Source organism: Erinaceus europaeus, chromosome 15, assembly GCF_950295315.1.
Source record: "Erinaceus europaeus chromosome 15, mEriEur2.1, whole genome shotgun sequence".
Lineage (NCBI taxonomy): Eukaryota > Metazoa > Chordata > Mammalia > Eulipotyphla > Erinaceidae > Erinaceus > Erinaceus europaeus.
Genome location: NC_080176.1, coordinates 77,041,730 through 77,054,676, shown reverse-complemented (window position 1 = coordinate 77,054,676; position 12,947 = coordinate 77,041,730). Strand labels below are relative to the sequence as shown.

General features: G+C 44.8%; 1 long non-coding RNA gene across 1 annotated transcript; it reads left to right on the top strand.

The window, feature by feature from the left end:
* The first annotated feature begins 240 nt into the window (after positions 1-240).
* LOC132533032 (uncharacterized) lies at positions 241-10,562 on the top strand. The gene is made up of 3 exons (XR_009544918.1): positions 241-325; positions 9,060-9,177; positions 10,356-10,562. It is a non-coding gene; the product is annotated as an uncharacterized LOC132533032 (long non-coding RNA).
* The last annotated feature ends 2,385 nt before the right edge of the window (positions 10,563-12,947 follow it).

The following is a 12,947-nucleotide window of genomic DNA, read 5'->3' as shown; positions in this document are numbered from 1 at the left end:
ACCCAGGGGTGAGGGGGTTTGAGCTGAAGCCTCCTCTTGGCCACATCTGGCTCCAGGCTTTGAATTCTTGATGAGCTGCGAGTCCCATCAAGCTCAGTGACTTAGGGATGATGAACAAAGACAGCGGGTGGAGGAAAGCCGGCAGGTGGATGGGTAGGGACCCGTGGGTGGGGACTCTACGGTCAGAAAGCTCTGGGCTGACCCTGGAACACTCCATCTTGGGACATAGGGCCTCAGGGACCGGCCAGGCCTCAGCCATTGCCTTCCTGACATCCAGGCTGCTGCGCTGTGGTCACAAAATGAAATAGAAGGGCCACCCTGCTTGGTAAGCGCAGAGACATGCAGCCTGGCTCTGACCCAGCATTTTATAAAATTAATTAATTAGCTAATTAATTAATTTAATTGACACCAGGGGGGTTGGGTGCCCCCCATTTTTCTTTGTGTTTTATTTGATAGGACAGAGAGAAATTGAGAGGGGATGGGGAGACAGAGATAGAGAAATAGGCTTCTGCATATCCTGCAAGTGGGGCTGGGGGGCTTGGGCTGGGGGCTGGGCTCAAATATGGGTCCTTGTTCACAGTGATGTGTGTGTTCAACTGGGTGCATCACTGTTCAGCCCACTTGGCACTTCTTTTAAAGAATTATTTTATTTATTTCATGTCAGAGAAAGAGACAGTTTCACATGGGGGTGGGGGTACAGAGCAGCAGTGCATGTGTACAGCACTGGCAGTTGGGCCAGGCGCCTCAGGTAAGCAGGTCCCCTGGTCTGCTAGCTGAGGTACGCTCTCAGCAACTAGCATGTCTCTGCATCCCTTCCCTTCCCTCCCTTCCCTTCTTCCCCCTTCCCTTTCCTTCCCTCCCTTCCCTCCCCCTTCCCCTCCCTTCCCCTCCATACCCCTCCTGTTCCCTCCCTTCCCTTGCTCCCCCTTCCCTTTCCTTCCCTCCCTTCCTCGCCCTTCCCCTCCATACCCCTCCTGTTCCTTCCCTTCCCTTCCCTTCCCTTCCCGTCCCTTCCCTTCCCTTCCCTCCCCTCCCCTCCCCTCCCCTCCCCTCCCTCCCCTCCCCTCCCCTCCCCTTCCCTTCCCCTTCCCTTCCCTTCCCTTCCCTTCCCTTCCCTTCCCTTCCTTTTCCCTTCCCTTCCCTTCCCTTCCCTTCCCTTCCCTTCCCTTCCCTTCCCTTCCCTTCCCTTCCCTTCCCTTCCCTTCCCTTCCCTTCCTTTCCTTTCCTTTCCTTTCCTTTACCTTCCTTTACCTTCCTTTACCTTCCCTCTCCCTCTCCCTCTCCCTCTCCATTTCCCTTTCCCTCCCCTTCCCTTCTTCTGTCTCATATTTTATTTTTCTTATTTAGGACAGAGACAGAGAAAAACCAAGAGGGAAGGGAGCCATAAAAGGAAGAGAGAAAGAGACACTTGTAGCACTGCTTCAGTAGTTGTGAAACTTCCAGGTGGGACTTGGGGCTTGAACCAAGGTCCTTAAGTATTCTGACATGTGTGCTCAACAGGTACATTACCACTCGGCTCGCTCCTTCCTTTCCTGCTTTCTTTTTTAACTAGTGTTTTCTCTGGGGCTTCCTGCCTGCATGAGTCCACCACTGTCAGTGGATTCTTCTTTACTTTTTTTTTTTTTGCCTCCAGGGTTATTGCTGGGGCTCCGTGCCTGCACCATGAATCCACTGCTCCTGGGGGCTATTTTTTCCTCCTTTTGTTGTCCTTGATTTTTTTTTATTGTTGTTGTGGTTATTATTGTTGTTTTTATTGCTGTCATTGTTGCTGGATAGGACAGAGAGAAATCAAGAAAGGAAGGGAAGACAGGGAGGGGGAGAGAAAGATAGACACCTGCAGACCTGCTTCACTGGTTGTGAAGCGACCCCCCCACACACACACACACAGGTGGGGAGGCGGGGGCTTCACGACATGTGAGATTAACCCACTGTGCTACCACCTGACCCCATTCTTTCTTTTTTCTTTTTTTTTTTTTTAAGATGAGAGACAGAGAGGGATGGAGGGAGACAGAGGAAGGAGGAGAAGAAACATCACAGCATGGCTGCACCACTCATGAACCTTGTCTTGTGGTGAGGGGGCCTCAAACCCACCAAGTGTTAGCTCTACCTCATGAATTGTCTCCCATCCTCTTTATCCTGAGTTCTCTGTAAATGGGAAATTATGGTGAAATGTATGGTGAGATGACCTTCCCACTATAGGAGTGTGTGCTGCAGCAAACTTCAGGTCATCTTGAACCCCTTTTGTGAGAGGAGTGACAGGGAAGTGGGTAGAGCACTTCTTTTTAGCAATAGAAGGTGGTCTTCTTAGCCTCACCTTTTGAGCCAGGGAGTATAGGTAGTGTTTTTGTTTTTGTTTTTAATGGTAAGCAAGTTTTCTTACTGACATTTTTAAATGAATTTTTTATTAGTGGTTCAATAATGATTGACAAGATTGTAGGATAAGAGGGGTACAATTCCATAAAATCATTCCATATAATCACACCCGAGTTCTATATCCACTCCCTCCACTGGAAGTTTCCCTATTCTTTATCCCTCTGGGAGTGTGGACCAAAGATCCTTATGGGGTGTAGAAGGTGGGAGGTCTGACTTCTGTAATTGCTTCTCCACTGAACATGGACATTTGCAGGTCAACTCATACCCTCAGCCAATTTCTATCTTTTCCTAATAGGATAGGACTCTAGGGAGGTGGGGTTCCAGGACACACTGGTGTTGTCATCTGCCCAGGGAAGTCAGATAAGCATCATGGTAGCATCTGCAACTTGGTGGCTGAAAAGCAGTAAGATATAAAGCAGAACAAATTGTTTAATAATCAGGAAACTAAAGGTAAGAATAGAGCAGATTAAACTGAGGGTAGTTTTTTTTTAACTTATATAATAAAATCAAGGTATTCATCTCACATTGTGAGAATGGCCTCCATTGACAAGACAAGAAATGAGATGTGTTGACAAGGCTGTGGAGAAAAAGAGACTCTGCTACATTACTGATGGAAATGCAAACTGGTGAAACCCCTTTAAAAGACTGTATGGAGAGTCCTTAAACAAATAAAAATGGAAGTACCTTATGATACAGCAATGCCACTCTTAGGAATTTATCCAAAGGACACTCAAACACCAATTTGAAATACGCACCCCTGTGTTCATAGCTGCATTATTCCCAACAGACAAAGAGTGGAGGAAGCCTAAATGCCCATCAACAGATGACTGGCTAAAGAAATTATGGAATATGAGTGGGGGTAGATAACATAATGGTTATACAAAGAGACTCTCAAGTCTGAGGCTTCAGGGCCCCAGGTTCAATCCCCCATACCACCATTAGCCAGAGCTAAGCAGTGCTCTGGTTTAAAAAATGTGTATATATATATTTGTACATACATATATGTATATATATGTGGAATATATAATACTATTCTGCAATAAAGAAAAAAATGTGTCCTTTGAGTCAAAATGGATGGAACGGGAGGTGATTATGCTTAGCAAAATAAGAAAACAGCTGAACGAAAACTACAGGATGGTCTCACTCACATATATGGAATCTTGAGAACTGATATGCATGAAATTAAAACAAGCAAACAAACAACCCCAAAATAAACAACAATAACGGCAACACCCCAGAAGCAAACAAACTGTTTCTTTGGTGGTTATTTATGGGAAGTGGGAGGGTAAGGACACAGAGCTTTAGTGGTGCATGTGGTGTGGAACTTTACTCTGCAATCTTACAACCTCCTAACCCACTATTAATTAAACAACAACAACAACAACAACAGTACTAACCAGTGCACAAGCGCAGTCTTAGTCCAGTCAGAAGACTTCACAGCTGGGATGGCTTGCAAATGACAGAAATTTCTGACCCACCATTGTGGGGGCTGGGAAGCTCTCCACCCAGATGTGTGGCTAAGCCCTGGAGAGAGATGCATTTCTGCTCCTGAATGGCTCCTTCTCATGATGTCTCCACATGGTGAGAGAGTAAGGGATCTCTGAGGGGTCCTTTTTTTTTCTTTTCTTCAAGTTATTGAGAAAAATATGACTGAGGTAGCAGTGAATGTGCAAATAAAGGTTGAAAAATACAGGGGAGCAAAGAAATAAATATAGTGACTTCCAGGGCCACAGTGGACGCATTACTCCCTGGACTTGTCATTTTGTGGTTGTTTTGATGAGGGCCCTAAGCCTGATGATAAGGACTCCACCTTCATAACCTAATTTCACTCTTCATTCTCCCAGGATGCTGGGAAATTGTGCAGATGCAGTCACATCTGCCATATTGTCCCCTCAGGCTACTGCTAGTTCCCGCAAGAGTTGGGACATTCTCAGAGTGCCTGTTCAGCCATGTTGTGCCCTCAGGGCATTGTCTATTTCCCCTGCGATATTTGGAGTGCTTTGGTTACTCCTCCCCCTTCCCATTCTCATGAGAGTTATTATCCTATCCTGGAGTGCTATGGTTACTCCTCCCCCTTCCCATTCTCATGACAGCTGCTCCTATAAAAGCCCTTCTTCCGCACCTCTCGTTCTCTCTTGCCTGCACTTCACTTCGGTGTTTAGACACCGGAAAGGTTACTGTGTGAGGCGGCCATTTTTGCTACCTCCACGTGGACAACCTGCTTCTCACACCCAACTCTGAGGTGCCAGTGCAAATAAAGATTTGTGTTCCCTCTTCGCTCCGGACCTCCTCTTGCTTCCCCACAGTGCAGAACGACACCAGCTCCTAATACCCTCAACTTTGCGGGTTAGGATTTTAACATAGGAATTTGCAGGTGCAGGGAACACAAGTTTTCAGACCAGAGCACACAGTAAGGCCTCCAGGGATGACACTTGACCAAGTTCTACCTGTGTGAACAACCACCATTTCTCCCCCTCCAAAGGTTAATAATATCAGCACAGAGCCAACCAGTCTCGCAATTCCATCATCATAAATTAATCTGGCCTGTTCCTGAGCTTCAGACCAATGGAACCTCAACAGTAGAGACTCCTCATGTCTGCCCTTCTCACTCTACACTATTTATTAGAGATCTAGCCTTGTTGGCAGCACTGGTTGGTAGCAATTAGAAGGACAGGCTTTTCCCTTCTTTGGGTATTTGTTTTACTTCTATCAAGGTTACTAAGTGTCAAGAACTTAGATGTCATTGTAAATGATCCCTTCAAGCTAAAACAGAAGTCTGGTATAAGAATCTATGACAGTGAGCTACCAGGCACCCTGACCAAGTCCCAGCAGCCCGCCAAGCACTGTTTATGTCCCAGGTTTATGCTGCTTAGTTTCCTATTGTGGGGTCACCACTTCCTCCAGAGGTGGCCTTCTGCCCCGAGAGCTACAGAACTGCCATCCACCAGCTAAATCACAGGGTGGTTAGAGGCAGTGATTGAAATTGAGGAGACAGTGTCCTGCATCACCTTTGATGAGCTAAAATTGCACATGGGTGCACCACAGCTCCCCTGTAATACACAGCCCACACAGGCTCATTTTGGGACTGTGAGCTCACTGAGCCTTGCTGTCTTTGACAGATGTTATTAAACTCCCAGGACCCCTCTGAGGAGGCTGTCGGGCTCCAAACAGTGCTGTGCCCCGGGGAAACTGTGACCCAGTGACCCCTCGCGATTGAACCGCATTCATTTTACAGAGAATATGAAATTCTTTGCCATTAAAAGGACTGAAAATAGCAATGCATCTTTTTTTTAAAAAACCCTTTCTTTTTTGGCTTTGCCTCATTCCAGGGGATTCAGGGCTGTGATTTAGGAACCTGGCCGGGACAAGAGCTTAGAAAAATGGAATGAGAGGAAGGAGATGCAGTATCCAGATGCTGAACAATGAGCTCCCCCAAGGGTGTGTCCCCTTCCATCTGACAGGTGTAAGGCAGCAGACCTGATATCCCATTGTCCTTCTCTTATTGGCCAGAAGCACCCAGCAGCTATTAACTTTTAACCGAGGAGAGGCTGGTGCTGACTTGGCAGTGACCTTGCCAATCAGCTCGGACGAGGGCCAGGGCTTGGCTTCCCCCTTCCTAGCCAATCCCATCTATGGGTGAAAAGAAGAAAATCCTTAACTCAGCTGAGGAGACAGCACAATGGTTCTGCAAAAAAGACGTTCATGCCTGAGGCTCTGAGGTTTCAGGTTCATTCCCCAACACTACCCCAAACCAGAGCTGCCCAGTACTCTGGTCTCTCCTTAAATAGACAAAATACTTTTAAAAAAAAATGGAGGAGAAGAGAAAAGAATATCTTTAACCATGAAAATGTTGCCCAGGACTTTCCCAACAGCCAACCAGGTGCACACACACCCAGGCTGCCTGAGACATGACCTGGTGTGGCAGTGCTGAGCAGGTGTGACCTGGTGTGGCATGTGAAAAGCAGACCAGGGACCATGTGCAAAGTAGACATGGGTACAGTCTCTTGCTCTCCATTGGAACCCTGTGCCACTCCTTTGACACCAAAGCACTGCATGTTGGTATGCTTCTGGATTCTGCTTCTAAGACCCCTTCTGTTTCATTGGTTTGATCCCCCCTGCTTAACACTGTATTCTATTTGCATAGCCACTGTTGACTGAGCACCCCCTGCCTCCAGGGCATTGGTTTAATCCTCACTGGTTTGGTTTTTTCCTTCTCCCCACCCCCTATCCTACGTACATCCTCTTCAGACCTGACACTTCCGCCTCAGGATATAAAAGGACAGGATTGTGATTAGAGATAGCTTAGATTGCGCTGTGTTCCACATGAATAAAGACTGAACTGCGTACCACTGTTGTTTTCGACGGGTTATGTTGTTTTCGCTGGGCTGGCTTCACGGGCGGGTAACAGACCAGGGACTCATGGTTGAGCTGTAGGCAGTATCTCTTTATTCATGCAGGACGCAGCACAATCTAAGATGAGCTAAGCTAAACTCAAGGTACCCTAAAACTCACAATGCTGTCTTTATATATACTTGCCAAGTAGGGTGGAAACAGGATGTGACATAGAGAGGGTGGAGAGAAAAGTGACTGGTGAAAATCAGAGTGTGACAAGAAGGGGGCAGAGCAGGTGAGAATCCTATCACTGAACCACCAATGCCCTGGAGTGCTTTATGTAAATGTAAAAGTGATTTATGTAAATAGACCAAAGCTTTGAATGGGAAATCTATCCCTATATAGGCATATGGTTAAGCAGAAGCCAGGGGGAGCTGGCATACTATCCAACATACCACTCAGCCACGAGTCCCTGGTTGTCTCTCTCTCCCGCCTGCGAAGCTCAGCCCGACAACTGCATCTCTGTGGACAGCCAGCATGCAGCCGCCTGCCTCTGCTGTTTCCCTTGTGCTTGAGCGAAGTCTGAATGAACCTTGTCTGGGACTACACTGGCCCCTTGTCAACTTTTAACACAGAAGAGCCTTGGACACCCCCAGTTGGTAACAGAGTCTGTGGCTTTAGTGACTCTATGGAGAGAGGGGGGAGAAGGAGGCAACTGCCAGACACACCCTGTCTTCTGACATATAGCTTTGTGCAAAAATAACCCTGGATGAGAGAGAGGAGCCTTCATCTCTGGGACTGTCTGGTTATTATTAAATTTGGCCAACTTCTGCAACTGTTGATATGCCAACAGAAAAAAGCATCTAGGGGAGAAAAATAAAGAGTAACTTGGAGCCAGGATGTGTCTCCCCAATAAAAAAAGCACATGTTGTGTGAGAGAACCTGGGTTCAAGCCACCAGCTGTAACATGGGAGCCCATGTAGGGACGCCTCACAATGTGTGAAGCAGTTTCATGGTATCTTTCCTTCTCTTGGTGTATTTCTCCTTTTCAATTTCTGTTCCTCTATGTGAAGAGAAAACATTGGCCATTGGCAGTGGTGGAGTCATGCAGTCACCATACCCCAGGGATATGGAGGAAAAGAAGGAAGGAAGGAAAGAGTGAAGGAAGGAAGGGAGGAAGGAAGGGGAGGAAAGAATGAAGGGGGAAAGCAAGGAAGGAAGAAAATGAAAAAGAAAAGAGAGATGTCTTACATCCTACTCAGCTATGAGATGAGCTCGCCTTCTGTTACATCGTGAATGGAACCAAGGGTTCATACTAAGCAAAGTATTTCAGAAAGAGGAGAAATGCTGGATGTTCTCTCTCACATGTGGACTCTCAAGGCACAAAGCAAGGGAATCAACCAGTGGAGCTAAGTGGAAGCAAGCCCTGGGACTCTGCACAACTGAGGTCACGAAGTGGGGTCTGGTGGTAGCTGTAAGGGCTGAGGGGGGTCCTGTAGACTGGGGGGGTACTTGTGCTTTGTTGGTGGGTGTGGAGTGGCAGCACATCTGGAAAGCTATGAGATTTTCCCCCTAATCCACAGCCTTATAAACTGTTACCTCAATGGGGGGGGGACAAAAAAACAACTTTTTAAAAAACTTCTTTATTGGGGAATTAATGTTTTACATTCCACAGTAAATACAATAGTTTGTACATGCATAACATTTCCCAGTTTTCCATATAACAATACAACCCCCACTAGGTCCTCTGTCATCCTTCTTGGACCTGTATTCTCCCCACACACCCACCCCAGAGTCTTCTACTTTGGTGCAATACGCCAATTCCAGTTCAGGTTCTACTTGAAAAACAATTTTTTTTTTACTCCCTAAAAGGAGTAAAAAGCTTTTTTTTTTTTTTACTTTTTTTTTAATCTGTGAAGCTCAGTGCTTATGCAACTTCACACCACCATTTTTTAAATTTTTATTTATTTATTTATTCCCTTTTGTTGCCCTTGTTGTTTTTTTATTGTAGTTATTGTTGTTGTTGGATAGGACAGAGAGAAATGGAGAGGGGAGGGGGAAGACAGAAAGGGGGAGAGAAAGATAGACACCTGCAGACCTGCTTCACTGCCTGTGAAGTGACTCCCCTGCAGGTGGGGATCCGGGGGCTCAAACCGGGATCCTTAAGCCGGTCCTTGCACTTCGCGCCACGTGTGCTTAACCCACTGCGCTACCGCCAGACTCCCCACACCACCATTTTATGGGAGTCAGTTTTGCCTTCCTTTTTTTTTGGCCTCCAGTAGTTGGGGCTTGGTGTCAACACTACCAATCCACCCCTCCTGGTGGCAATTTTTTTTTCTTATTTTATTTGACAGGACAGAGAGAAACTGAGAGCGGTAGGAGAAATTGGAAGAGAGAAAGACACTTGCAAACCTGCTTCATTGCTTGCAATGTTAAGGAAATCTGCTGAAAATCAAGATGACTACAGCCAAGGTGGGTCAAGGAGAAAGGAGTTTTTATTCACGTGGACCAAGAGTTCAGATCTCTCTGAGAACTCAGGTCATGAGCTGTTTAGTTTCAGTTCTTATACCTTTCTGGAAATGTAAAAGCTAGCTACAGAAGCTGACATGGCCAACAATTATTGTAAGCAAGCAGGCAAGAAATACAAAACAACATATGGCAGTTAACCACAGACACAATTAGGACATTCTATAAGCCATTTCCTTGGCCTTCAGCTTTACTTGTCTATTGTCTCCTCAGAAAATTCAGTTTGACCTTCATCATCTCAATTTTGCTTTTAATTACTTATTCAGTGACGGCCAGCCAGCCTGACTCTGTATTGACCATCAGCCCTTACACATTCTTAACCCTTTATTATGTTTTCAGTTGTTCTTTCCTGTGTTGAGGTTTTGATACACACACTTCACAACTGTATTATAAGCATATTCAGGGGCTTGATTTCTGGAAATTCCCTCTCAGTGAAGTATCTCCACTAGAGATGGGGAGTGAGGGCTCGAACCCTGGTCCTTGAGTGAGTTCTTGTGCTTAGTACTATGTTGGCTTAACTGGGTGTGCCAATGCCCAGCCTGCCTTCCTTCCTTCATTCCTTCCTTACACCCTTCCTCTTCTTGTTGTTCTTATTCTCCTCTTCCTTCACCTCCTCTTCCTTCTTTTTGATAGAGGATAAGACACAGAAAGGGAGAGAGAAAAGAAAGAGAGAGACAGAGAGAAGGAGAGATACCTGCAGCATTGCCCCACTGCCCATGCAGCTTCCTCCCTGCATGTAGGCTCCCAGGGGCTTGAAGCCAGGTCATCATATCTGATAATGTGTCCACTCTACCATGAGTACCATCCCACCCCCCCAATTCATAATTTTAAAAAATTAAAGAAGAAAAAAGTTAACTGGCAGAGAAGTGGAGGAAATGGGATTTCAAAAGGACTAATCCTCTCAGTAAAGATTCAAATAAAGGAGAAAAGAGGTTTGAAAGTTGATCAGATTTGTCTTTGGGAAACTTCTCTACACCACCATCATTTCCATGCCCACAGGCAACATTGGGAGTCAGGGATAAGACTGCATTTACTTCAGGGAGTTCAAGTGTTCAAAATTGCTAAGGTTTTTATTATCGTGTAGACCAGACATCAAGTGACCCTACTATTTTTTTTTATCACAGGGTGCAAATTCTGCTCTTCCCTTCTTCCTGACTGTGCTATGTCATATCCTTAATCATAACAGAGGCAGAGCTAAGTATCAGTGTTGCTTCTAGAATCCTCCTTCCTGCAGTTCCTGACCTTAAGTGAAGTCTCCACCACTTAAGACGCTTGTGAAGTTCCAACTCAGTATCATCCATTGGGCGCTTTGCAAATAAAAGCAATGGCTGTTTGATACACAAGGATCCTCTCATGCATTCAGTAAAGTTAAGACAACATGACATTCACGCTGAAGAGTTATTTCTTTCTGCAGGCTTTGTATGGCCCCAGGGGTATTAATGTACTTTCATGAAGTCTCAGAACTATTTTATTTTTCTTGTCAGCTTTTCTACTCAAATCAGGAACCAGGAATAATCAAATTCACTTCTACTAGGTTTTGTTTGTGGTACTTTTGTCTGTGTTAATGTTCTCCAGAGAGAGAGCCAAGAGGATATAATTAGGTAAGCAGGTAGGTAAATAAGTAAGTAGATAGATAATTTAGTGGATCCATAGATTGATAAGTAGGTGGGTAGATAGTAAATAACTGGGAGGTAGATAGATAAGAAGATAGAAAAATAAGGATATATGCAGATTTGTAAGTAGGTAGGTAGTCATATCATTAGATAGGTAGTTAGTTAGGTAGACAGAGCAAGACATAGCCTCAGAACTTGTCATCAGCAAGCTGGGTGCCCAGAAGAGCTGATGGTATCTGAGTCCAGATTTCTTTTTTAAAAAAAAAAATTTTTTTATTTAAGAAAGGATTAATTAACAAAACCATAGGGTAAGAGGGGTACAACTCCACACAATTCCCACCACCCAATCTCCATATCCCACCACCTCCCCTGATGGCTTTCCCATTCTCTATCCCTCTGGGAGCATGGAGCCAGGGTCATTGAGGGTTGCAGAAGGTAGAAGGTCTGGCTTCTGTAATTGCTTCCCCGCTGAACATGGGTGTTGACTGGTCGGTCCATACTCCCAGTCTGCCTCTCTCTTTCCCTAGTAGGGTGGGTCTCTGGGGAAGTGGAGCTCCAGGACACATTGGTGGGGTCTTCAATCCAGGGAATCCTGGCCAGCATCCTGATGGCATCTGGAACCTGGTGATTGAAAAGAGAGTTAACATATGAAACCAAACAAATTGTTGAGCAATCATGGACCCAAAGCTTGGAATAGTGGAGAAGAAGTGTTAGGGAGGTACTCACTGCAAACTCTAGTGTACTGCTTTCAGGTATATATTTTGCAGTAGTTTATGGATACGTGTGAACATAAGCTCTCTCTCACAGAAACTGGTGTATATCTAGGTTTTGGGACTGAGTCCAGATTTCTGAGAACTAGGCACTCTGATGGTGTTCACAAGACTCCAGTCCTAGCTCCAACAGTCAGCCAGGCTTTCTTTTTGTTCTACTCACATCCTCAGCAGCTTAGATGAGGCTGACCCACACTGTGGAGCAGTGAAGCCCTGGTGACTATAACAAACAGAATAAATAAATAGTAAATAATTAAAGCAAAGGAACTTGTAACCAACACAATGGTTATGCAAAAAGACTTTCAGGCTTGAGGCTTAAATGTCCCAGGTTGACTCTCCAGCACCACTATAAGCCAGAGCTGAGCAGTAATCTGCTGAAAAAAAAAAAAAAAAGGTAAGGGGTGGGGATCCAGGTGGTGACCTAGGTTTGATCCCCTGCTTCTTAATTAGATGAGGTTTCTGGTATGATCACGAACTTGACATATACAATTGTGCCCTGGTTGGAAAAAGAACACATTTCCATATAAGTTTTATTGATTTGCTACTGGTTTATAATGTGAAATTTCAGGAGTGTGGCCTCTAACTCCTATGCATGTGTAAAATTCACCTCACCCACCTGGAACATTCCATCACATTTTCAAAATGAACTCCCTACCCACCCCTCATTCCTCCCAACCCTCATGTCTTCTATCTCCAACAACCGCTTTGAGTCTTTCTGCATTTTGCCTGTCAGAAGAATGTCTTCTTATTGAACTTACGCAAACTGCATCATGGTTACAGAGTGAAAGAACTTAAGAAAGGCACTGTGAATAATATTCAACCATTGCTGTCACTGTGGCAATTTATTATTTTTCAATAGAATCATTACTCCTCAAGTTCCTTCCATGGTTTATTGCATTCTAATCTATATTAAGATCTTTCATAAGATTCCTCTATGTCCCACTAATTACTAAGAGTTCCGCTGAAGTAAGATACTACGTTTTTGTTTCCTTTTTCTTGCTGTGTGAAGAAGAGGTTTTCTTCCATGTCACTGGCCATCATTAAATCAGTTCTTTCCATTCATTTTAGTTCTAGGTAGTGAAATTGTGTTTTTGTTGATCTCTGGCTAAGCAGTTAATTTTAATGAAGTAACTAAATTTTGCAGAGAAAAGTGGAAAAAATTCTGGGGATTCTGACTTGTTCTTTAAGGGGTTCAGAGTAAGAAAAGATGAATCCTTGTTCCCGGAATTTTAACTGTCACCAGTATCCAGTTTAGTTCTTTGTCATAGTCCTTTTGATATTTCTTTTGGAAGACCCCATTTCTCATCTGTTCTTATAAAAGGAAACTTTTAGA